Source organism: Crotalus tigris, unplaced genomic scaffold, assembly GCF_016545835.1.
Source record: "Crotalus tigris isolate CLP2741 ecotype Arizona unplaced genomic scaffold, ASM1654583v1 scf7180000018922.241687, whole genome shotgun sequence".
Lineage (NCBI taxonomy): Eukaryota > Metazoa > Chordata > Lepidosauria > Squamata > Viperidae > Crotalus > Crotalus tigris.
Window position 1 is genome coordinate 39,174 of NW_024097275.1, and position 23,692 is coordinate 62,865.

Consider the following 23,692-nt stretch of genomic DNA (forward strand, 5'->3'; position numbering starts at 1 on the left):
GACCATGAAAACTCACTGGGTGTCTTGAGGCCAGTGTTTTGTGACCTACAAGTTGTGGGTGCTTCATCGTTGGATATGTTTAAGAAGAGAATGGACATCCATTTGTATAGGGTCTTTTGGACTAGAAGACCTCCAAGGTCCCTATTATTCTGTTATTCCCTTCAAGCCTTATCTCCTTACAGACTAGTTGTTCTGGGGAAAATAATGAAAAGGAATCAGGAAGAAAGGAAGGATGGAAGGAAGGAAGTATTATGATGAATCTTACAAACACATGCCTGATGCTGGTTTATGTCTGTAATAAAGGCTTGATTTGATTACATACTGTCCAGATCCAATGAGCAGCATAGGGCAGGAATGTCTACTATTATTAATATGTGTAATTTTCCTACATTTTTTTTAAAAATGAACTTTTTATAAGCTTGGTCAGAATTTTAACAACTCAGTGAGAGAATTTTGCAGGTTGCAGCTTAGTACTGAGCCAGGATGGTGAGGCTTTTGTATAAGAAGCCACGTGTCACTGAGGTCATTCTTTTTCGGCCTGACGTCAGCCGTGTCCAATTCCAGCTGTCTGTGCCACTTGGGTGAAGAGAGAGAAGCCAGTCTGGGACAAGTTACTGAGAGGAGGACAGTTAAAAGTGACATTGCCCAGAGTGGGGGTGAAGTGCCCTGGCATTTGTGTTGGAGGGACAGAGGAAAAATCCTCTTGAGTGTGCTGTGGGGCCGGTTTGTTTACCTCATGAAGTGCAGGTTGCTTGGGGGGGGCTACTGTGAAGTTTCTATTCTAGGTTTTCAGACAGCAATTACATTGGGTGACCCACAAACCCGCAATTATAGCATGTCTGCACAAACCAGCAATTACAGATCTTTTCCCCTGAGTATTCTAACCTCTCTCTCTCTCTCTCTCTTTTTCTGTCTCTCTCTCTGTGTGTCTGTATGTTTGTGTGTGTATGTAAGTATGGATGCACATACTGTATATGCATGAATTTCTGTGCGTACACACATACAAAAACACACATAAACACATAATGTGTGTGTATCTTTAGTTATATGGGTTTTCTCTCGCGTAAAATTGGAAGTGTCTTGGCGACGTTTCGACGAAGTCCCATTTGTCATCTTTAGGCTGGTGTTTTCAGCTTCGTGCTTCGAGGAGCAATGTGTGCCACCTGAACCTCGAAGAGATCCATGTACAAATGAACCGACACCACAGACGTCGTTGGTTACCCTCCCCTATATCTGCAACGTCTCTGAGGCAACTGCTAGATTACTAGCACCATACAATGTCAAGGTAGCCCATAGACCCAATCAGATGTTACATGCCGCAATCATGCGCCCCAAGGATGCACTTCCCACCATGGATAAGTCAGCAGTCGTCTACAGAATTGACTGTGAGGACTGCCCCAGTAACTATGTTGGGGAGACCGCCAAGAGAGTAAGAACTAGGGTCCACGAACACAAATTAGCAGTAAAAAGGGGCGAACAATACTCTCAGGTTTCAGCACATATGACTGAATCAGGCCACCGATTTGACTTTGAAAAAGTACGTGTCTTGGCCAGTGACAATACAAAAGGGGGCCACTTGCTTAAAGAGGCACGGCTATCTAATAAGGACTCAATTAACTGGCATATTGATCTTGCCCAGCCCACTTAACGTTGAGAGCATGGAGCATGAGTAATCCCCCACCCCACTGGAGACAGCCTAAGGAAACACCGAGTATATCAATGGAGAGGATTATAGAGGAGATTTCCCCCTCTCACCATCCACAACCTGGGAGTATCCAGACGGAATACAAACAACGATTGAGACCTCCCCCCCCTCCCAAAATGGTCAGACATCTCCAAGCATCTGAAGGAGCGTCGAGAGACGCAGGAGTGTCAACGTGTGTATTAGGGGTTTGCACACCCTCCCGGGACATCCGGAGGGGAGAGCATTGCCTAATAAGAGATCCATATTTAAAACACCATTGGCGGGAGCATTGAATTCCCTGCCGTATTTGGGAGGGGAAAGAGTAGTCTCTCCAACCCCACTGCCTGCAACAACTTGATCACTCCATTTAGCAGTACCGACCTGAATGCGCCAACGGGAAGTGTGGAGTGGCCCCGATGAAGATGCACAGGGGAGGAGCACCAACAGTAGAGGGGAGAGGGCAGTGAAGGCTGATGCTCCTGATTATTGTATAGAGAACATCCAGGGCGATTTAGTCAACGCTAGGATCGAATGTATAAAGATTGGAGATAAAGAGAGGAGATGCCTGGGAGCAACAACTACCAGATCGTACTCAAAAAGGGGAGAAACAGCCTCATTAACATGTTTGGTGGATACGACCGGCCCACCCCACCTCACAACGCCGATCTGCCCGTATCAACAGGCAACACGGAAGAACTCTCAAGACGGCAACGTGCAAGCAAGGAGTAAGGAGGAAACGGGGTGTGACAGTAATTAAGTTGAATAACACCTGCGGAGACCATGATTGCGGGAGGGGGAAACACAAAGAAAATAAGAGACAGTGCATTACAACAGAGCAATCAGAATGGAGTGGGGGAGGGGGTGATGGAGGTGTACAACTAAACAAAGTGGGTGTGGCAACAAAGCAAAAAAAGAGGGGAGACATTCCACCAAACCCCGAATTTGGCAAAGAGAAAACATCCAATGACATTTACACAAGCAAGAAATGCAGGAAAGCAATTATTGCTAATAAGAAACCGGCAACCGGAAAACAGCCTATTCCATCAGGCCCAATGACAAGATCTAGGAGCCGGGTGCAGACCCTGGCCAATCTGTAAAGAGGACTCTCCTACTGACCGGCATTTTGAGCCCTGATGATGTCAGCAGTTGCTGACGAAAGCTAGGCATTTTATTAGTTTTATTGTAATTTTATTGTAATTTTATTGACATTTTACTAAATTTTATTAAAATTTTTAGTATTCCCTGGTGCTCACATTTACTTGTTTGGTATATATATATATATATATATATATATATATATATATATATATATACACACACACACACACACACACACACACACACACACACACACACACATATATATATATATATCACACACACACACACACACACACACACACATATACGTTTTCTGAGGTTTTCGCAGGTGTTTATATGTAGGTCTTTGGTTATTCGGGTTTTCTCCCGCATAAAATTGGAAGTGTCTTGGCGACGTTTCAACGAAGTCCCATTCGTCATCTTCAGGCTGGTGTTTTCAGCTTCGTGCTCCTCGAAGTATGAAGCTGAAAACACCAGCCTGAAGATGACGAATGGGACTTCATCGAAACGTCGCCAAGGCACTTCCAATTTTACGCGGGAGAAAACCCGAATAACCAAAGACCTACATACGTATATACGTATGTATATACGTATACATAAAAAAGAGGAACCAACATCTTCCCTGGTCCAACACCTTAAAGCCACAGGACATGAAATTGACTTTAAAAATACCAGAACCATTGCCAAAAGTGAACATTTTAATAACAGAATAATCAGAGAAGCCATCGAGATAGAAAAACGCCCACACAGCATGAACAAGCGAGATGATACCTCCCGCCTACCAGCCATTTGGAAACCCGCCCTTATTGACAAACGACTCCCTAACACAAAAAATGATACCAGACCCACACTCACAAAAACCACACAGGATGTCACCACCACACATCCACGCAAAAAACAAACCCAAAGCCACACCGATGACGAGGCACGACCACAAACCAGAAGACAGACCACAGCTGCATCATTAGCCACTTTAAACCCCTCCAATCCATACATGAAGCAAACTGACACCCTCCATGAAGAGGAGACACGACCACGAACGAGAAGCCAAAAAATAGCAAGGCAGCCCAAAATCTTAAACCCCTCTGCAACTCAGACTAACCTGAGCACAACCAAACAGAACACTCCCCCAGCCAATCAGAGCACAGCCAAGCCCCTAACCATTCAGAACACACCTCCACCCAATCAGAACACAGCCAAGCTCCCACCCAATCAGTTCATACCCCCACTGGCAGTTAAAAGGAAGAAACAGCTAAGACCACACATTGCTGCTCAAAGCACGAAGCTGAAAAACACCAGCCTGAAGATGACGAATGGGACTTCGTCGAAACGTTGCCAAGACACTTCCAATTTTACGCGGGAGAAAACCCGAACAACCAAAGACCTATATACAAATACCCGCGAAAACCTCAGAAAACATATATATATATATATATACATACAGTATATTTGTTTTATCTATCTATCTATCTATCTATCTATCTATCTATCTATCTATCTATCTATCTATCTATCTATCTATCTATCTATCTATCTATCTGTTTGCAGTATGGGTATATGTCTGGGTAAGTAGGTGTGTGTCTTTGTATGTTTGTATGTGCAAACACACACACACTAAACACACAAGCCAGCCATTCTAGATTTTTGTCACACAGTTTTCTAACCAGTGTATATGAGTGTGTGAATTTGTCTATAGATAGGTGTGTTTGTCTATAGGTAGGTGTGTTTGTTTATAGGTAGGTTCATATGTTCATATTCATACATACATGTGTATGTATACAATATATATATGTTTGTACACATACATAAATCAAGCATAGATCTTTTGTCACTGAATTTTTCCAAAAAGTCATGTGTATATATGGCTGTGTATGCATGTGTGTATGTGTATACATTTATCTGTATATAGGCATTTTTTGTATATATGTGTATATGTACGTGCACGTATGTGTATATATGTATGTGTTCTTGGATGCGTGGGTCTTTTTGTTTGCAAGTCCAACATTTTGCAACTTTTTATCTGTCCAGTTAAGGGAACTCTAAGGCAAGTGGTTCCTTGTGTGACTTTTAGCTCTATTGATGGAGGTGGAGTTTTTGCCTGAAATTGGGTTTAGACAGCCCTATTTTACCTTGTAAAACTCCCATGTTAACCACTACTTGTGTCTGTCTTTTTTCTCACCATGCAAGCCAAAGTTTGTCCCCAAGGGAGAGACAAATCAGTTTATGCAATTTTAGGACCCTTACATGTCCTCGCCTGCAGCCTGATGCTTATATAAATATAATCCCAAAGGGGAAAAAAAGGCGAAGCAAACAAAATGAGACACTAGTTCTTAAAGCTGCATCAGTGCTCTGATAATAGCTAAACTGGAATGGAAACAATTGGGGCTGGAGGAGGGCCATGGGACGGAGGCTGACGGAGTGGGCCTCCTTGTTCCATCTCATCCTCTGTGATGAGAGAGAGATCTGCCAATGCATTTAAGTCCTATGTAAATTAAGGACATAAGGCAGTGTTTCTCAACTACAGCAACTTTTAAAATGTGTGGAAATTTGAATAATTTGGAAAAAAAACCTACCTTCATTATATCCCTATGAAGATGGCCAGCTGGATAGCAGCTTGGAATGTTGGCTATTTCTCCATTCTAACCCCACCCCTTCTGGTCCTGTGGCCCAGAGCAGAGGAGAGTAGCTGGCTGGGGAATTCTGGGAGTTGAAGTCCATACATTTTAAAGTTACCAAGGATGAGAAACACTGATGTAGAGTCTAAGAGCTGATTGGAAAAGGGAAAAAGACAACAGATAAAATTGAAAGGCCATACTTTTATTATACTTTTATGATGAGGTGGTTGAACAATCATCACATGAGCAGTCCTGGGAAAAGAGATGTCAGTTGGTATTTGACCACCCTAAACCAAATTAGTCTGTTCTGCAAAGGATGAGTTGAAAAGCTTCTCAAGTAAGCTTGGGGAAGCAAGATTGCTCTAGTTTTGTTTGCACTGAGCACTTCAGTTACACTGTGTGCATCCGTTACAAATCTTACTTGTATTGCACTATTAGTGCACAACATGATTTGTTACCATGATGCCTTTTGGCGTGCACCTAGCCATGTGGTTAGTCTATGGTCATACAAAATGAATCAATTCATTGAGGAAACTCTGTGGAGTTTCGTATGCGTATGCGTATGTCTGTATGTACTTTTGTAAATCCCATGGCTTGGAGCGGTCTGAGGCTTGATGGAAGAAGAGTAGGAGGGGAAAATATTGGTTTTACCATTTCCATTCTGTCAACATTTTGAGCTGATATCACCTCCTTCAGCTGATGTTTCCCCTATGGCATGGAGGGAAGGAGAAGGATAGATATGGGGATTTTTTTTTGAGTTCTTTGTAAAAGATCGTGCTTCAGAAGTTTCTGTATTGTGGTGGGTGCTCCTTAGGCTAATGAGAGGCATTGAGTCATCCTCTTCAAACTGAAGCTACTGAATCCCATGGTTGCTTTTAATAAGATAGAGCAAGGACAAAGATTACTTGACCTTACCGGGCATTATTGACAGAATGTTAGCAGTACAAAAGTTTAAGCAATTAGAAGGAACAGACCAACCAAGAAAACATACTTCTAATATTAAAACCCATTTATGATATAATTCAAGTCAAATCAAGGCATTTTATTTTGGATAACCGAGTTTTTGAATTGCTGAATCAGCTAACACTGTAGACCTAATGGTAAGTGGGGATTTGTCTCTGTAATCATTCTCCTTGATTAGTGATTGGATCAGGAACCTGTGACCTTCCAGGTATTGCTGCATTACAGCTCTCATTATCTTAATCCTTGGTCATTCCAACTAGAGCTAATTAGATTGGTGCCCTAACCTGAAGGAGCAATACCTTCCCCACCTCTGTGTTTCTGTTGTATGTTTTCACCTTACAGTTAGCACAAGCATCCTCCTAGGGAAAGAGAATGTGGTAGGCTGTAAGTGACATGAGAGCTAACCACTCAGTGCTGTACAGGTCTTCCTAGAGTTTGCCAGAAAAACAGACAGATCCATTCTAAGCTTAGTCCATGGAAAAAGGTACATCCCTGAAATGTATACTTCCTGAAGCTATACACCTAATGATAATCAGCTTAATGGAGAATCTACCTAGAACCCTTCTATATTCTGTCTTTATAAAGAGCTGGAACAATATTTGTTGGGGACAACCAAAAGGTAAATTCGTTGTATCAATCCAGAGGTTAAAGTAGATATCTTAATTACGTTCTCCCAATTCCATGTAAATGGTATAAGCAGGCTTTTGGGGCACTAGATACTATTGAGATTTTAAGAGCACTTTGTCAGTGCTTACAGAAAATGAATTCCTTGGGATGTGTTCTTGCAGATTAAGCCCCAAATAGTATTTAGTACAGAGGAACACAGAATAACTTTTGATGAAGAATGCAGTAGCTGTGAATAGAGATGTAGGGGGGAACCCCTGGTCCTGGGAAAAGGGAAAGTATGAGAAAGAAATCCCAAATAACTCTGCTTGAATTCTGTTTGGTATAAGAAGGGGCAAAAAGAAACTCCCTTAGGCTTTCAAGATTCTGTTATCCCTGCAACAATAGAGGTTATTCCTGTAACCCATGCATTGTTGAATTTCTAACTTGGCCTATCTCAAAAGACCGACACTAATTTCAAAGCCCATGTAGTATAGCATGAAATTCTTGAACTAAAACTCAAGAGCATATATGTTTGCATTCAATGTGCAGGAAATATTTCCTTGCAGACCTACATAGCACACATTAGAACAGGCTGCCTAAGTCATTTGCAAGGCTGACTGAGAATGGCAAAGCATGCTTCTCAGCCAATTATAATTATGGAAGAAAAAAATATTTGTGACTATATGTAGCAGTAGCAAAAGTTTATTGGCAACGCTTAGTCAAGTTTTCTGAACAGATCAGAAAAGGTCATCTTGGGGAAAAAAAACCTGTGATTTTTGAGGATTGATAACTGTCTCTCATCCTAGTCTCTTTTTGAGAGATAGTGGAAAGACAAAAAGGTGGGGACATAGCTTGTGGGATGCATTGGACTTTCAGAGGGTGGGCAAATGAGAAAGGGATTAAAGTAGCAAAGAGAATATTGGCCTGATCAAGGCTACGCTGCTGAGTCTGGCAACTCTTGTGAGAGGGGAAGGACGAAGAAAGAACACCACTTTGGCACTCTGGAAGCTAAGAGGAAGCAGACTTTTTTAGAATCACATCTTGCTCAAATGTGAGGAAGGAAAGAAAGGAAAAAAGCTCCATGAGTTGGCCCTGTGCTTGATGCTTTGTGTCCAGATTTTTGCCTTCAAAAGATTATTGAAGGCAAAAGGAGAAGGGGACAGCAGAGGATGAGATGGTTAAATAGTGTCATTGACACAGTGGGCATCAGTGTGGCGGCTCTGGAAGACAGCGGAGATCAGGGGGTCTACTGTACTGTGGTAGAGTCGGACACAATTTAGCAACTGAACAACAACAAAGATTGGGATTTCTAGTCTCTGGATTAAGTTTAAGGACTGATTGGAAAGAGATTAGGAACCTACCTAGAATCTATCTAGGCACAACTGCCTCCATTCAGTTGCAAAGCGCCAACAGGAGAATCCTGCTTATTATGGTTTTTCTTCCCCATTCATAGGGCTCAGGATCATGAGCTCTTTCCCTTCTTCCACTGAAGGTTCCACACACATGAGTTGGGAAGCAGGAAGGCAGCAGTCCCATCTGACTCTTTCACAACATCATGAGAACGAGGCCAAATTTGGTGTAGTGGAGAACAAGCTGGCAGAAATACAGGAATAGGCTGGGATCAGATGGGAGGGGTGGAGAAAAAAAATTCCAGAAGAAAAATCCCCCAGTACATCCTTATGGGGATGGGCAGTTGGACAGCAGCTTGGAATGTTGGCAACTTCTTGTTTCTAATCCTGCCCCTTCTGGTCATGTGGCCCAAAACAGAGGGGAGTGACTGGCTGGGGAATTCTGGGTGTTGAAATCTACAATCTGAGGTTGAAAAACATTGGCTTACCCCATGCTTCCTGCACACACAAGCACAGATACAACACAAAAAACGGGCACAGAGACTCAACACAGAAGAAAATATAGACATTCCCTATCATCATTACTGATAAAGGGCTTTTGAAAATTTCCAAAAGCCGTGCTCTGCAGGGTTTGGTTTTTCTCAGGCCTCATATTGAAGGAAAATTTAAAAAGCGTTGCCATTTGGCATGCAATTGTCTACTCATTATCATTTATGTAATTATTTTTAAATTATGCTTGTTTTGGAAAAATTTTTCCCCTCTCTGAAAAGATTTCTTCAGTTTCTGCACTTAAATCCTGACGTTTGCAAATGATGGCTAAGCCCAAGTAAAACAGCTTTTCTCTTCTGGTTTTTATTTGGTATGTTTGCTTAGGGCAGGAGTGATGTTTCTAGTTTCAAGTATCATTTTACACTTTCCAAGTTGTCAGCTGGCAAAAAGATATTTTGGACTTCAGCAAGTTGCTGGTCCATTTTAAACCCATGATTATGAGCCAATTTAGAAGATGGTTTAATACTAATGGAAAGTGTTTCAGCTCCTTAGGATGAATCACCTATATCTGTTGCCTGGGGCCAGATTAAGATTAGACAGGATGCTGGGCAAAATATCCTCAGGAAGCATAATTGGTTAATCTGATAGTTCTGCGTTTTGGGCCAAGAGGTCATAGTGTCCTTTTAATGAGTGCCTTGGAGGGGAAAAAAATCTACATTTTATTTCTTCTAAGTCTCATTCACCTTGGTGAAAAAAGAACCTGCTTTTGAAGTTTCTTCAAAAGAGAAGAGATTTTGGTGAAATAGTTCTGAAAGAGTGTGGCAATGTTGCACCTTTTTTTAGTTAGTGTGGGTCAATGATTGGGTTTGCCTAATGTGACATTGAGGGTAGAGTACTCTGTTAGGTTTTTACAATATCCCTGGATTCCTGCAATCCATGATGAAACTCCATTGGGCTCTTTCTGATTGCAAAGTTTGGGCAGCCAGGAAGGCTGCAGAATGATGGAACAATAACAGAATAATAGAGTTGGAAGGGACCTTGGAGGTCTTCTAGTCCAACCCTCTGCTCAAGCAGGAGACCCTACACCATTCCAGACAAATGGTTGTCCAATCTCTTCTTGGGTGTTGGAGCACCCAAAATTTCTGAAGACAAGCTGTCCCACTGGCTTATTGTTCTCACTGTTAGGAAATTTCTCCTTATTTCTAGGTTGGTGTCTCCTTGATTAGTTTCCATCGATTGCTTCTTGTCCTGCCTACAGGTTCTTTGGAGAAGAGGTTGACACCCTCTTCTTTGTTGCAGCTCCTTAGATATTGGAACACTGATATTCTGTCAACCCTAGTCAACAATATTGACCCTGAATTTTAAAAAAAATACACTTAAGCACCCTGAGAATAATGTAGAAATCTTTTTTTTAAAAAAATCTGTTTCTTTTTGTTTCTCTAAACCTTTGAAGAGGCAGTTTTGAGGAACATTTGTTTATCCTCAGTGGCATAAAGAGAGATCCATTCACTAAAAGATTTTAAAAGAAGGCAGTTGACTCACAAGCCAAGCCAAAGAAGTATAATCAATAACATGATTTCTGCACAAATTGATTAACAGTTTGATTTGATAGGACAAGGAACTTCTCTTGCTGTTTGGGGAAATTAACTTCTCATCCAAAAATATCTCCGGTAACCACTAGATAATTACTTGGGGTTTAAGAGCTGACTTGGCCCGTTCATTGCAGATGTATATAATTAGGAGCAGGGTAAGAAAAAGAAAGTCCTGAAATACGAATATCCTTGTGTGTATGTATTCATTTACTACCACCCTCAGCCTGTCTCAGGCATGTTTTACCCTTACTCTTAAGTTCAGCTAACAGCTTCGGTAGCAAGAATAGTAGCAAAAATGGCAAAAGATGGTCAAATAATGGTTCATCAACTATTGCTGATACTTAGTTTTTTAGACTTTGATGATTTTGAGGTTATAGTATTGAAGCTCTAATCCAAGACAGCCCAAAGGAGAAAAGCTTTGCACACACACAGAGGTTTTCCTGTGATATTTTCCTCTGAATAAGAGTGGGAAATGGGAGAGAACAGCCTCTGTTCCTGTGCATGAGTTCTAGTTCCACCTTAGGCTTGAAAGCCGACTTTGGGCCAATCACCAGGAGACTGTGAATTCTAGTCCCACTTTAGGCATGAAAGCTGGCTGAGTGATTTTTAGCCAGTCCCTCTTTCTCAGCCCATCCCAACCCACTGAGCTGTTGTGGTAAAACAGGAGAAGGAAAGAGTAGTAGGCATGTTCGCACCTGATTTTTAAAAATAATAAAGGCAGAAAATAAATGAAAAGAAACAAAAAATACCTTTATCTTGTTATTTAACTTTAATAGCTACTGATCAAGCTGAACAAACTGAGACTGAACAAACTGATAGTCTGGATATAGTTTGTGCAAATGAATCTGTTCACAGGGATAAGGAAGTTGCATAATTTCTTGAATTTCTGTGTTATACTGCACTCTAAAAATGTGGTTGAATGAAAAATGATGGCTTCCTTTGTTACTCATAGTAACAAAGTAATAGATATTTTTAAGCGTTAACTATAACAGTATCCTTAGTATCTCCTACAAAGCAGAAGTCCCACATTTTTGCTTTTTTTAGAAACAACAACAAAAACTGATTTTGTTCAGATTGGCTTATGCATGGAATATGTACATAGATTTTTGAAGAGCACAATATAAAAAACCTCTTTTTAAGGGCTGATATAAATTGTAAAACCACAGTGATAAAATACATTCAGCAGATTTTTTTTAAAGGGAAAAAAACAACCAAAAACAACCCAGGAAGCCATTTTATTTCAGGTTCAAGGGATTGCTCTACCTGATCCAGCATTGGTCTGTTGACTCACTTCAGTCCTTCAAGGTCCTGGAGTGAAGGTATTCTTTCATTAATGCAGAGTTTCTCAACCTCAGCAACTTTAAGATGGGTGGACTTCAACTCCCAGAATTCCATGCATTTTAAAGTTCCTCAGCTTGAGGAATGCTGCATCAGTGACGACCCAATTTTGTTTTGGCAGCTGGATTTGGGAACTCCTGAAATCAAATCAAATCACGAGTTGTATCCCTGAGCTAAGATCAAAATGAAATATTGTTGGAGATGTTCCATCTCACCATTTCTGTCCTTGCTTCAACCTTTCCCACTTCTGTTGTGCAGCCGGATTAAATTTCATACATTGGATGGAAGAGACAGTTGATCAGTTTAAAAATAACAATATTGAGCCCAAGGCTACAAGGTCCTTTGTTATTCTTGGTTCCTGTTATTCTTGGTTTCCCTCCTTGCCATGACAACCTTTAGCATAGAGGGTCATGATTTCTTCTAGTCTGGAACATCCATTAATAGTAAATGTTGTGAAATGTGCAGGTCTGTTCAGGCAGGCTGATATTTAATTTTTAATGAAATTTGTACTAATAAAACCCTAACAATATAAGCTGCATGACTGTAATGTTTCTGAATGAAGCCTCTCGTTTGGCTTTTGTGTGGACTGCTAGGGACTGAAACCTAAAAATGGTTGGGGAAAGGAAAGAAAGAACATTAGGGTTTTATTTAAAATAAAGAGAATTCATATGCTACATCATCATATATTTCGTAGTTTTGTTTGTCATATTCTGACATGGGGAGTCAGAAAAGGCAAGGTGATGGAGTAAGTTGGAGCGATCAAAGCCTGTCCCCTTTTTATATACTGTAAGTGTAGCATGTGCAATACATATAAATAAAATTTGGAATTTTAATTGCATGATCCTGGCTACCATCTTGTTCGCATTTTTGACCAGCTGGCCTTTCCTGATCATATATAAGTTGGCATGTTTTGGAGGGTCTTGATGTACTAAAGCAGTTTTTGAGGATCTTCAAACTTGGCCCTTTTATGACTTGTGAATTCTGGGAGTTGAAGTCCACAAGTCATGAAAGGGTCAAGTTTGAAGACCCCTGTACCAAAGGCTTGGGTCACCTATGATTTACAGCTATGGCATTTTCCCTAGAGATGAACAAACTGTAGGCTTGTGAGATCTATATAAAATAGAACAAATTTGCAGAATAATGACTGGAGGCCCATAGCAGAGAAAGTGCTGGATGTAAAACCTGGATTGACCAGGATCAGATATTCTGCATTTGAATTGGATCCAGTATACAGTTTACAGAGAAGAACCATTTTGTGCAGTGAGTTAGAGAAGTTCTATATGCATGCAAGCATCTACTTTTTTTTTAGCACATTTTATATGCACCTTTACCTGAAGAAATTGGAAAATAGAAAGAGAGGAGATAATCCTTTAATACAGAGCCTTAGATTCATTCTCCAGCATGATGAGTGTAGAATCCACCGGATGGGTTATTCCAGCCTTCCTGCCCAGATAGACTAGGTCAGAACTTTGGCCACGCCTCCTTCAGGGTGTGCCTTCCCAGTTTTGACTAGTCTCGTGCTCAGCAAGGCGCAGATATTTTGGCTTCTTCAACTAGGCTAAGTTTTGCATTTATCCTATATCATTTGAATTTAATTAGGTGTACTTTTCCTTTAATCAGTTAAATTGTAGTTTTTTTACTGTTTGCTTGTGTAATTGGGATCGAATTGGCGAGATCTAAATTCTAAACTCAACAGGGCCTTCTGGCTTCGAGCCTCTTAGGCTCCTGAAGAAGGCTGGAGTTTTTTTGCCTTCTCGGAGGCTTGGAACAGGCGCGGCCACCTTTTTGACCCCGTGTGCAAGGCGTGGTCGCCATTTTGAGAGGGCTATTGTGGGAGGCCGCCATCTTGGGTGTGGCTTTAGCCGCAGATGCCATTTTGAGTGTGTTTTTGGCACAGAAGTCCCTCTTCAGGGCTTGAGGCCTGCCTTATTCTCTACTGGCCTGTGTTTCCAGGCCTATAACGGGGGGAAGTTTACAACTTGACTATACAATTCACTGATTGATCCTGAACTATTTAGGATTATTGGTTGCATCACTTATTGGTGATTCTGTAGCATATCTTTGTCTTTTGATGTGAGTTGAGCGAAGCGGAATTATTTCACCACCTGTTCCACATAGAGAGTGGCATTTGTCACTGGCCTAGACAGACAGTTCTAGAAAGCTGTCTGGCTGTCCCTGCCTTTGCTGTTGTGCAGAGTGAGGATCGGTTTTCCATCTCTGTCAATTCAGATGTGCGTGTTGGGTTCCTCCCACTTCTGGGTATCTCCTACTCGGATTATCCAGATCGCAATGGCAGACAGTCCATTGCCTCAGGCACCACAGGGCTCTGGTATTCCCCCCGCACAGGCAAAGCGCAGATCTACTGATTTGGACATGAGGGAAAAGAAAAAGGCCAAGACAAAACATCTTTCCACTAAGGAGCCCTCTAAAACGTCCGAGCGAGAGGCTGCGAGGAGACATTTGGCATTGGAAAGAGAATTCTCCAGAGCCCGAAGGCTCAGTTCCAGTGAAGCTGAAAGGGTTTCCCCTGCTCCACTGGATGCTCCTACGTCTGAGCTCACATTCACTACTTCTCGTGATGTCCCAAGGGCTTGTTCTCCTCCAGGGGAAACTGTGCAGGCTGGTCCCCCTCGCTCCTCTTCATCATCTTCCCATCATGGTCCTGAGGCCACATGTGTTCCAGCTGAGGCTGGAGCCAGCTATGAGGAAGAAGGTCAAACGAATTTCAGTCTTTCATGCATAATGCATTTATGCAATTCATGTCTTCTAGGGGGCAGCGGTCCTTCCAACCACCACCACCTCCTTCCATGCCTCCTTCTCAGGTGGCAGGCACCACTGTTCACCGTTCAGGGGTTTCTGAGACTTCTTCCCAGCTAGGGGATGAAGGGTCTGTGGACCTGGAGATAGCTGACACACCCATGTCAGAGGATGAGGAGACTGCACCTGAACAGGCGTCAACCTCCGGGCTCTTTGATCCCTCTCTTTTTAGGTCTTTACTTTTAAAGGCCATTACCACTGTTAACCTCACCTCAGTGCAGGAGGAGAAACCTTCCACCTCGGCTAGTCAGGAATCTAATCCTCTGTTTGCAGTAAAGGTGGCAGAGGACAAGCAGATCCCCTGTCCTCAGGTCTTCCGCACTACAGTGGAGAAGCAGTGGGCATCTTTGGCCACTCTGCCTACTCCTAGTAGTACGGAAAAGAAACTATTTAATGTGTCCTCTTCGTTCGCCTCACTATTGGAGGTTCCCTCTGTAGATGCTCCTCTTGCTTCTTTGTTTTCCACATCTGCTATTCCAGGAGATATGGTTGAGGCTTTGAAAGCAGAGGAAAAGAAGTTTGAACTCTCCCTCCGCAGAGCGCACCAAGCTTCGGCATGGGCAATAAAGGCAGCGACGGTATCCTCTTCTTTGCCAGGGCCTCGATCATGTGGCTCCGTGGAGCTTCAATCGCTTGTTCCACCTGACCAGGTCCGTGTACATCATACACTAGGGAAGTTGGTGGCCGCATCAGAGTACGTGGCAGACACTTCCCTTCACTCTACCAGCTATTCTGCAAGATCCATTGTAGCCACTGTGGCCTCTCGTAGGCTTCTATGGCTGAGACAGTGGAGAACTGATTTAAAATCAAAATGGTGCTTATCCACGTCCAAATATAGCGGTTCTCAGTTGTTCGGACCAATCCTTGAACCGCACATCATTGAGGGCAAGGATAAACGTAAGATTCTGGCACATCCCTCCAAAAGGCCTGACAGGCAGCCTCAGCAGGAGTTCCGTAGGCAGGCCTTTCGTCCCAGTGGTTCATGGGAATGGAGGCAGCCCTTTCGGGCAGGGCAGTCCTGGGATTGGTCAAGGGGCTCACGATCCTTTCCCCTCCAGACAGGATCTTCCCCAGGATCGCCAAAACACCGGAGCCAAGGGCCAATTCCAATCTAAGAGACCATTCTGGGGCTTGGGAGGTTGCCCATATAGGCGGTTTAAGTGACGCCAAGGAAGACTCGCCCATTGGGGGTCGTCTGGCGCTGTTCAGCGACATTTGGGAGACGACAACGACAGACTCCTGGGTAAGGGAAACCGTCAAGTATGGTCTCACCTTGGAATTCTACTCCCCTCCCCCTGACCGTTTCATTCAGTGTCCAGTGTCAAGAAACAAAACCAAAGCACAGTTGGTAGCCAGGCCATCTCTCACCTATTGGACATCCAGGCAATAGAACCAGTACTCTGGGATCAGGAAGGAAAGGGGTTCTACTCCATCCTGTTTGTGGTACCCAAAGCCTCAGGAGGTTGGAGGGCGATACTGGATCTAAAGGGTCTAAATTACTTCTTAACCTACAGGAGGTTCAAGATGCAGACCCTAAGGTCCATTCTCGCCAGTATCAGGAAAGAGGATTTCCTCTCATCCATAGACCTCACAGAGGCATACCTTCACATACCCATTCTCCTAGATCATCGCAGGTTCCTTCAGTTTTACTATGCACACCGGCACTATCAATACAGGGCCCTTCCCTTCGGCCTGTCTTCAGCACCAAGAGTCTTCACAAAAATTCTGGCAGTCTTGGCGGCCCACCTCAAGTTGAGGCCGGTGCGGGTGCAATGTTATCTAGACGACATCTTGTGCAGTCCAGTTCCTTCCAGTCGGCTCAGTCAGATCTGGAAATCACGATTCAGACACTTCAGGATCACGGATTCTCCATGAACTTCAAAAAAAGCCACACAATCCCCACAAAGCGCCTCCTACATCTTGGGGCAATCATAGATTCAGATCTTTGCAAGGTCTATCTTTCACAGGAACGTTGGGTCAGCATCCGAAAACTGGTACATCAGGTTCAGAGAGACAAGACAGTGCCCCTGGTACAGCTGTCTCAACTCTTGGGAAAGATGGTTTCTTGCATGGGGATCATTCCGTGGGCCAGGCTCCACTCAAGACGCCTTCAGTGGTTCCTCCTCCCCTTTCAGAAACAGAACCTCAGTTCCTCCAACAAAAGGGTCAGAATTCCCCACCACGTCTTGTCATCCCTTCTATGATGGGCCTCGCCCGCAATGAACAAGGGGATCATCTTCAAGAAGCCCCTCAGGCTCACACTGACCACAGACACGAGTCTGTTCGGTTGGGGCGCCCACATCCAGACTCACCTAGCCCAGGGCCAGTGGTCCCGGTCAGACAGAGCTCACAATATAAATTGGCTCAAGCTCAGGGCCATACATTTAGCCCTCCAACAGTTTTCCTCCCTGGTAAAGGGACAGCATGTCCTAGTCCTGACGGACAATGTGGCGGCCAAAGCCCACGTCAACAAGCAGGGAGGGACCCAGTCCTGGTCACTCATGCAGGAGGCCATGGACCTAGGTCTGTGGGCAGAGACCAATCTGGGGTCAATCAGAGCAGAACATATCTCGGGGGAGGCGAATCGACAGGCAGATTCCCTAAGCAGGGTCATAGTGGACCACTCAGAGTGGCAACTGGACCCGGCACTATTCAGGGAAATCTCAATGAAGTTCGGTCATCCACATCTGGATCTCTTTGCCTCACCATCGAACACCCAGCTTCCCCAGTTCTTCTCCAGGTTCCCGACATGGGGAGCGGAGGGAACAGATGCCCTCCAGTGCCAGTGGCCAGGAGGCCTGCTGTATGCCTTTCCTCCCCTTCTGTTGTTACAGGCAACCATTCGCAAAATGATTCAAGAAGGGGTGGAGATAATCTTGATTGCTCCACATTGGCCAAGGCGCCCGTGGTTTGCCGACCTTGTGGATCTTTCGCTCTCGCCACCGTGGAAGATTCCCCCGGACCGGGTGGCTCTCAACCAGGTGAACCTTCAACATCCAGACCCACAGTGGCTCCAGTTAGCTGCATGGCACTTGAGTGGGAAAGTTTAACTAGACAATCCTATTTGTCTGGGGTGATCTCGATGATTCAAGCCTCTAGGCGCCCCTCGACCAATAGGATTTACGATGCCACGTGGAGGAACTTCTGCACGTGGTGCAATAAACAGAGTCTCAATCCACTCACGGTCACAATCCCTAATATCCTAGACTATCTGCTGGAGGGTATGAACAAGGGTTTATTACCCAGTACCATCCGCAGACAGGTAGCGGCCCTGTCAATGGTCCTTACCTGCAGCAACTCGGTTCCTCTGTCACAACATCCAGTAGTTAGTGCTTTTCTTAAAGGGGCGGTTAGCTCTGCGGTCCATCAATACCCGTCGTGGGACCTACCCAAGGTATTGCAGGCTCTGCTCTCTCCTCCGTTTGAACCTCTAGCTTCTTGTTCTCTTCATTTCCTATCTCTGAAGGTGGCATTCCTTATAGCCATAACATCGGCTAGAAGAATATCAGAACTAGCTGCACTTTCAGTCAGAAATGATCTTTGTACCTTCTTTGAGGACAGAGTAGTCCTCAGATTGGATCCCTCCTTCATTCCGAAGGTCAATTCCTTGTTTTACAGGTCCCAAGAAATAGTTCTTCCTGATTTTTGTCCAAATCCTTCTCATAGTCGGGAACGACAGTGGCATAAATTGGACGTACGCAGGGCTCTGCGTCACTAAGCGGACCTCGGTCTTTAGGAAGTCAGAGGCATTGTTTGTGTCTTTTCGACCCTCTGCCATGGGTCAGAAGGTTTCTTCTTCGACCATTGGTAGGTGGATAAGGGCATGCATTGCTAGGGCCTATCTGTCTCAGTCTCTTCCGGTTCCTGCACATATTATAGCCCATTCCACTCGCAGCACTGCTGCTTCTGCTGCTTGGCACACGCAAGCTTCAGTTGAGGAAATCTGCAGAGCAGCGACATGGTCTTCCCCTTCTGTGTTTGTCAGACATTACAGGATAGATAGATTTGCAGCGGCGGATGCTGTGTTTGGCAGACAGGTACTACAGCAAGTCGTTTCTTCTCAGGGGACACAGGCCTACCCCTCCGTAGGGACATGAGCAGTTTTGGTATGTCCCATGCGGTGGATTCTACACTCATCATGCTGGAGAAGGGGTGTTGTCTTACCTGAACGCCTTTTCTCAGCATGGTGATGTAGAATCCACACCCTCCCGTGAGGCAGTCTAGGCAGGTGTCTGGATAATTGGAGCCAGTGCGCCGGACTTCGTCAGTGAAGCTTCGCCTCGTCAAACTGGGAAGGCACACCCTGAAGGAGGCGTGGCCAAAGTTCTGACCTAGTCTATCTGGGCAGGAAGGCTGGAATAACCCATCCGGTGGATTCTACATCATCATGCTGAGAAAAGGCGTTCAGGTAAGACAACGCCCCATCTATGGCATCTGTAATAAATTTGCAATTGGTTCTGGGATTTTGTAATCAATAAGGAGACATGACCAAGCTGTTAAATCTGTCTGATCGTAAAATCCTATGTCCAAAACCACATATATTTCTAAGAGATTCTTGGTGCTCTCTGAACTTGCTTGTTTTCTTGCAGACATTTCATTACCCTAACTAGGTAACATCATCAGTGCTAGTAAGGAGTGCTGTTTGCTATCTGTCTATATCAGCCAGCCCGCGGGCCGGATGTGTCACACGGAAGCCGTGCCCACCCCATTGCCGGCATTGGCAAAACAGTCCTGATACATTGCGCAATGTCACGTGTCATCGCAAGTTTGACATGCCTGGTCTATATTCTGGTGTCTTGCTGGTCTGGATGTGTGTGTCTGTGGGGGCAGTCTTAGGGATTCTTTGGTTGGGCTGTTTCCTAATGGCTCTGTGGAAGTTTCTTGATTGGGGTATTGCTTACTTGATTGTTGGTCTGAAGGTAACCTTGGAGTTCATCTATGCCAGGGGTCTCCAAACCTGGCCTTTTTATGATTTTTATGCCTGGCTGAGGAATTCTGGGAGATGAAATCCACAAGTCATAAAAGGGCTAAGTTTGAAGACCCTTGATCTATGTTGATCTGAGTGCTGATTACTGGTGGAGAAGTGCTGGAGTCTTTTTCTCTTTTGGGCTGGTTGATTGTCTCTTTTACATAATCCATAGATGTTGTTAATGTCTATGTGTCTATTGAGATATATCTCTATATGGATGAAGATGCAATTGACGTCTTGTTCCACAGTCTCCAACTCTCAGATTTGTTTCAAGGAATGTTACTCAAATATAACATGTCCTCAACCTTTAGGATTTTTCTCTTGCACCCCACCTTTTTTTCTATGACCATATCCTGCTGGGGCTTTCTATGTCTCATCTTAAGTTAAATATTTCTTAACCAAAGTTATATATAGCCCAGCACCTACTTGTGGTAAAATGTGTGGGCTACAGCCAGCTCCTTTGGGAGCAAAAATGCTTTTCTAATCTTAGCCACCTCAACTTCCTTTTCCTTTCCTCTCTTCACACGTCATTTAGTCAGACTCATTCAGCTTGTTTTGCATTTTCCCCAAATAGGCCTTTTTTTGTGGGTTTTTTGCTTTGTGAATGCACTGGTCAAAACTTGAAAGTAGAAATTTAAATCTTTGAAACTTTATCGTTTGGGCTCTGCTATATCAGTTTGTGTCAGAAAGAGTGATAGAAGTCTTGTTTCTTTAAGGGTTGTGTCACCAGATGAAAGGCTGGTGTACTTCCTTTTGCAACTTATTACAATTGTACATTTTTTAGTTTGCTGAAGTCTGAAGTCTAGATGAAAGGAGAATAAAACTTGCTGTGAAATCAAGATTGGTCTCGATGTGAGATGCTCCTAGCATTATCATTGCCATGTTCTTTACCTTCCATTTTTAATTCTTGCTTCAAGTGGGGAAAAAAAACCCACAGGGGTCCTAATGTGGAGAAAATAACACTCGTCCATTATACTAGCCTTGTCCCATTTGGTGACCTTCAGATGTGTGGACTTCAGCTTCCAGAATTCTTAACAATAATCTTGTTGAATTAAGTTTACTCCCCAGTTATTTCTTTTGGGTATTTTTGTGGATTTTGATGCTAAAGAAACTATTTTAATGTTGAATTTGATAACAGCAGCAAGATTATTGGTGAGTCAATATTGGAAGAAGGACTCTCTGCCTTCTTTAGAAGAATGGGTATTTAAGATTTCTAATTTAGCAGAAATGGCTAAAATTTCTGCTTATTTAAAGGACCATTCACAAGAGAGATATTTTAATGTATGGAGAAGATGGATAGAATATGTTCAGAAGAAATATGGAACTACAAAGTTTCATTTATTTTATGAGTAATGGATTTGTTTATAAAATTATGATGTTAAGGTTTCAAGAGAGTTAAGGGTTAGTATGATTTTGGTTATTGTATAATTAGTAAACTTAAATAGATTATGTTTAATATGTTTGTATAACCCTGTACTTGGCTCTGGGAAGTGGGGTGGGGGTGGGAGGGGGGGTGGGGGGAGGATGGGTTGAAGGTTAAATAGCTCAGATAAGTAGAAATAGTTTTATTGTATATAATATGGATGTTGTAATTTGGAGAGTGTAAGGACCCACCCCACTTTGCATCTTAAAAAGACAGAACTCTTGGAATAATTCTTCCAACAGGAATCTTTTATTAAGAGAAAATGGTTGCAGGCGTTCTAGACAGGACTTGGGGTCCAAGCTCTCCCATTCAAGGTTTTAAGGGGTTTCCCAGTAGTGCCACCCAATCACCCCCCTCTTCCAGCGACAGTTTCAGGCATCACAATCCCACCCCCTTTTCTTTTCTGCCGGCTGGATGGAGACTTCAAAGAAAACTACATGAAAGGCAACAGCTCCATTGTTATGGTTAGCTCTTTTGGCAATACACACAATCAGCTGCTTTGAAGTGTACCGAAGGAAGTGAGGGCCATAAAGCCCCTTTGTTCACCCCTTCCCTTCATCGTATGGCAGAATTCATAGAAGGCAGAAATGGGGTTTTTTATAATTGATAACTAGAGATGAAATATAATTGGATTCTGACATTCGGCCCCCTCAAAAATAAGAGAGATCCACCTGAAAGAAAACAAAACAGGTATAAAAGTTAGTCAGGCTTGTTAGGATACTCTGTGTGAAACTTCTTCAATAGCTTCGGGGCTCTGACATGATGTTTATGGACCCACTTGTTTTGTGAGGCAAGGAGGTGTTTCCAGGCAACTAGGTACTGAGTCGCTCCATGATATCTCCTAGAGTCAAGGATTTCCTTTATTTTGAAGTGTTGTTCGCCCTCCACCATGATTGGAGGTGGTGGTGGGGGATTTTTGGCTGTAGAGGTGACTGACGCTCTCTTTTCAGCAAGCTGCAATGAAAAATTGGGTGTATTTGCCTGAGATTTTTGGGTAATTCTAATTCTACTGTTACTGGATTTATGATTCTTTTAATTGGAAAAGGTCCTATATATTTTGGTCCAAGTTTTTTACAGGGCTGTAGGGACTTTAGGTATTTTGTATATAAGTACACCATTTCTCCTATAATGAATGGTGTAGGCTCAACCCTTTTTTTTATCGGCTTGTGCTTTGTATGCCTGCCTAGCTTCATCTAGTGCTTTTCTAACTATTGGCCAGGTGTCTTGTAATTGTTCCATCCATTCTTTTAGAGATGGGATCGTTGGTTTGTTTGGGGTTAATTCTGGCATGGGGTTGAAACTTTGACTGTTGGCTATTTGAAAAGGAGTGTAGCCTGTGCTGGAGTGGACTGAATTATTGTAGGCAACTTTTGCAAAAGGGAGTAAGTCCGTCCAATCACTTTGTTGGAAATTCAAAAAACATCTCAAATATTGCTCAAGTACTGAATGACAACGTTTCGTTTGTCCATCTCTCTGAGGTGATGGCTAGATGTCAGTCCCTGAGTGGTCCCTAAGAGGGATAAAAATTCCTTCCAAAATGCAGACGTAAATTGCACTTCCCTATCAGAGATGATGCGTTGGGGTGCCCCATGCAATCTGTAAATGTGCTGGACGAAAAGTTTTGCTAAGGCCTTTGCAGTGGGAATCTTTTGGCAAGGGATAAAGTGCACCTATTTGGAAAACAAGTCCGTGACCATCCAGATAACAGTATTTCCATTGCTTTCCGGCAATTCCACTATAAAATCCATGGCTATTTCCCGCCAGGGGGCTGAGGGATTTGCCACTGGTTGTAATAGTCCTGGCGATTTCCCTTGCAACCTCTTGCAGATGCACATGTTGGGCAGCTGGCAACATAACTTTCTATGTCCTTTTTTATTGATGGCCACCAAAATTGCCGTTTAATTAAGTGTAAAGTTTTTACAAATCCAAAATGCCCTGCTGATTTGGTGTCATGGCAAAGTTGCATGAAAGTGACTCTTTGGGTTGTTGGTATATATAACTTTTCCCCTACCCAAGGCAACCCGTCTCTCATTGTGCACACATTTTTGTTTTTCTGGAACCATTCGTCTGTTTCCAAACTTTTCCTGAATTCAATTCCAGTTTGGCTGTCCAGTTGTGGTTTTAATTTAGCTTGGGTTCTTGTGGTTACTGGTGCTGCCAGTTGTGACTCTGCCATTATTGGTCTAGAGTCTGTGGTTCGTGCGCTGTTATATTGAGGCATGCGAGATAGTGCATCTGCCAGGAAGTTCTTTCTTCCTGGTAAATGTTTGAGCTTAAATTGGAATTGGTGAAAATGCTGGGACCAGCGGACTTGTTTGGGATTGAGTTTCCTGGAAGTTTTCAGGGTTTCTAAATTTTTGTGATCAGTCCACACCTGGAAGGGGATTTTGTTGCCTTCCAGGAACTGTCGCCATGTGAGTAATGCCCAACGTATCTCATAAGCCTCCTTCTCCCATACAGGCCAGCGCTGTTCTGTTTCCGTGAGTTTCTTGGATGTATATGCACAGGGTTGCAATACTCCATCATCATTTTCTTGTAATAGAACAGCCCCCACTGCCACATCACTTGCATCTGCCTGTATTATGAAGGGCTTATCCATGTCTGGGTGTCTTAGTACTGGTTCGGCAGAAAAAAGTCTCTTTAGTCTCTCAAACGCTGCTTGGCATTCCATTGTCCATGTTAGTGGCTGGCTAGGTTTTACTGAGGATGCTCCCTTCGTTTTCAGTAAGTTAGTGAGGAGCAAGGC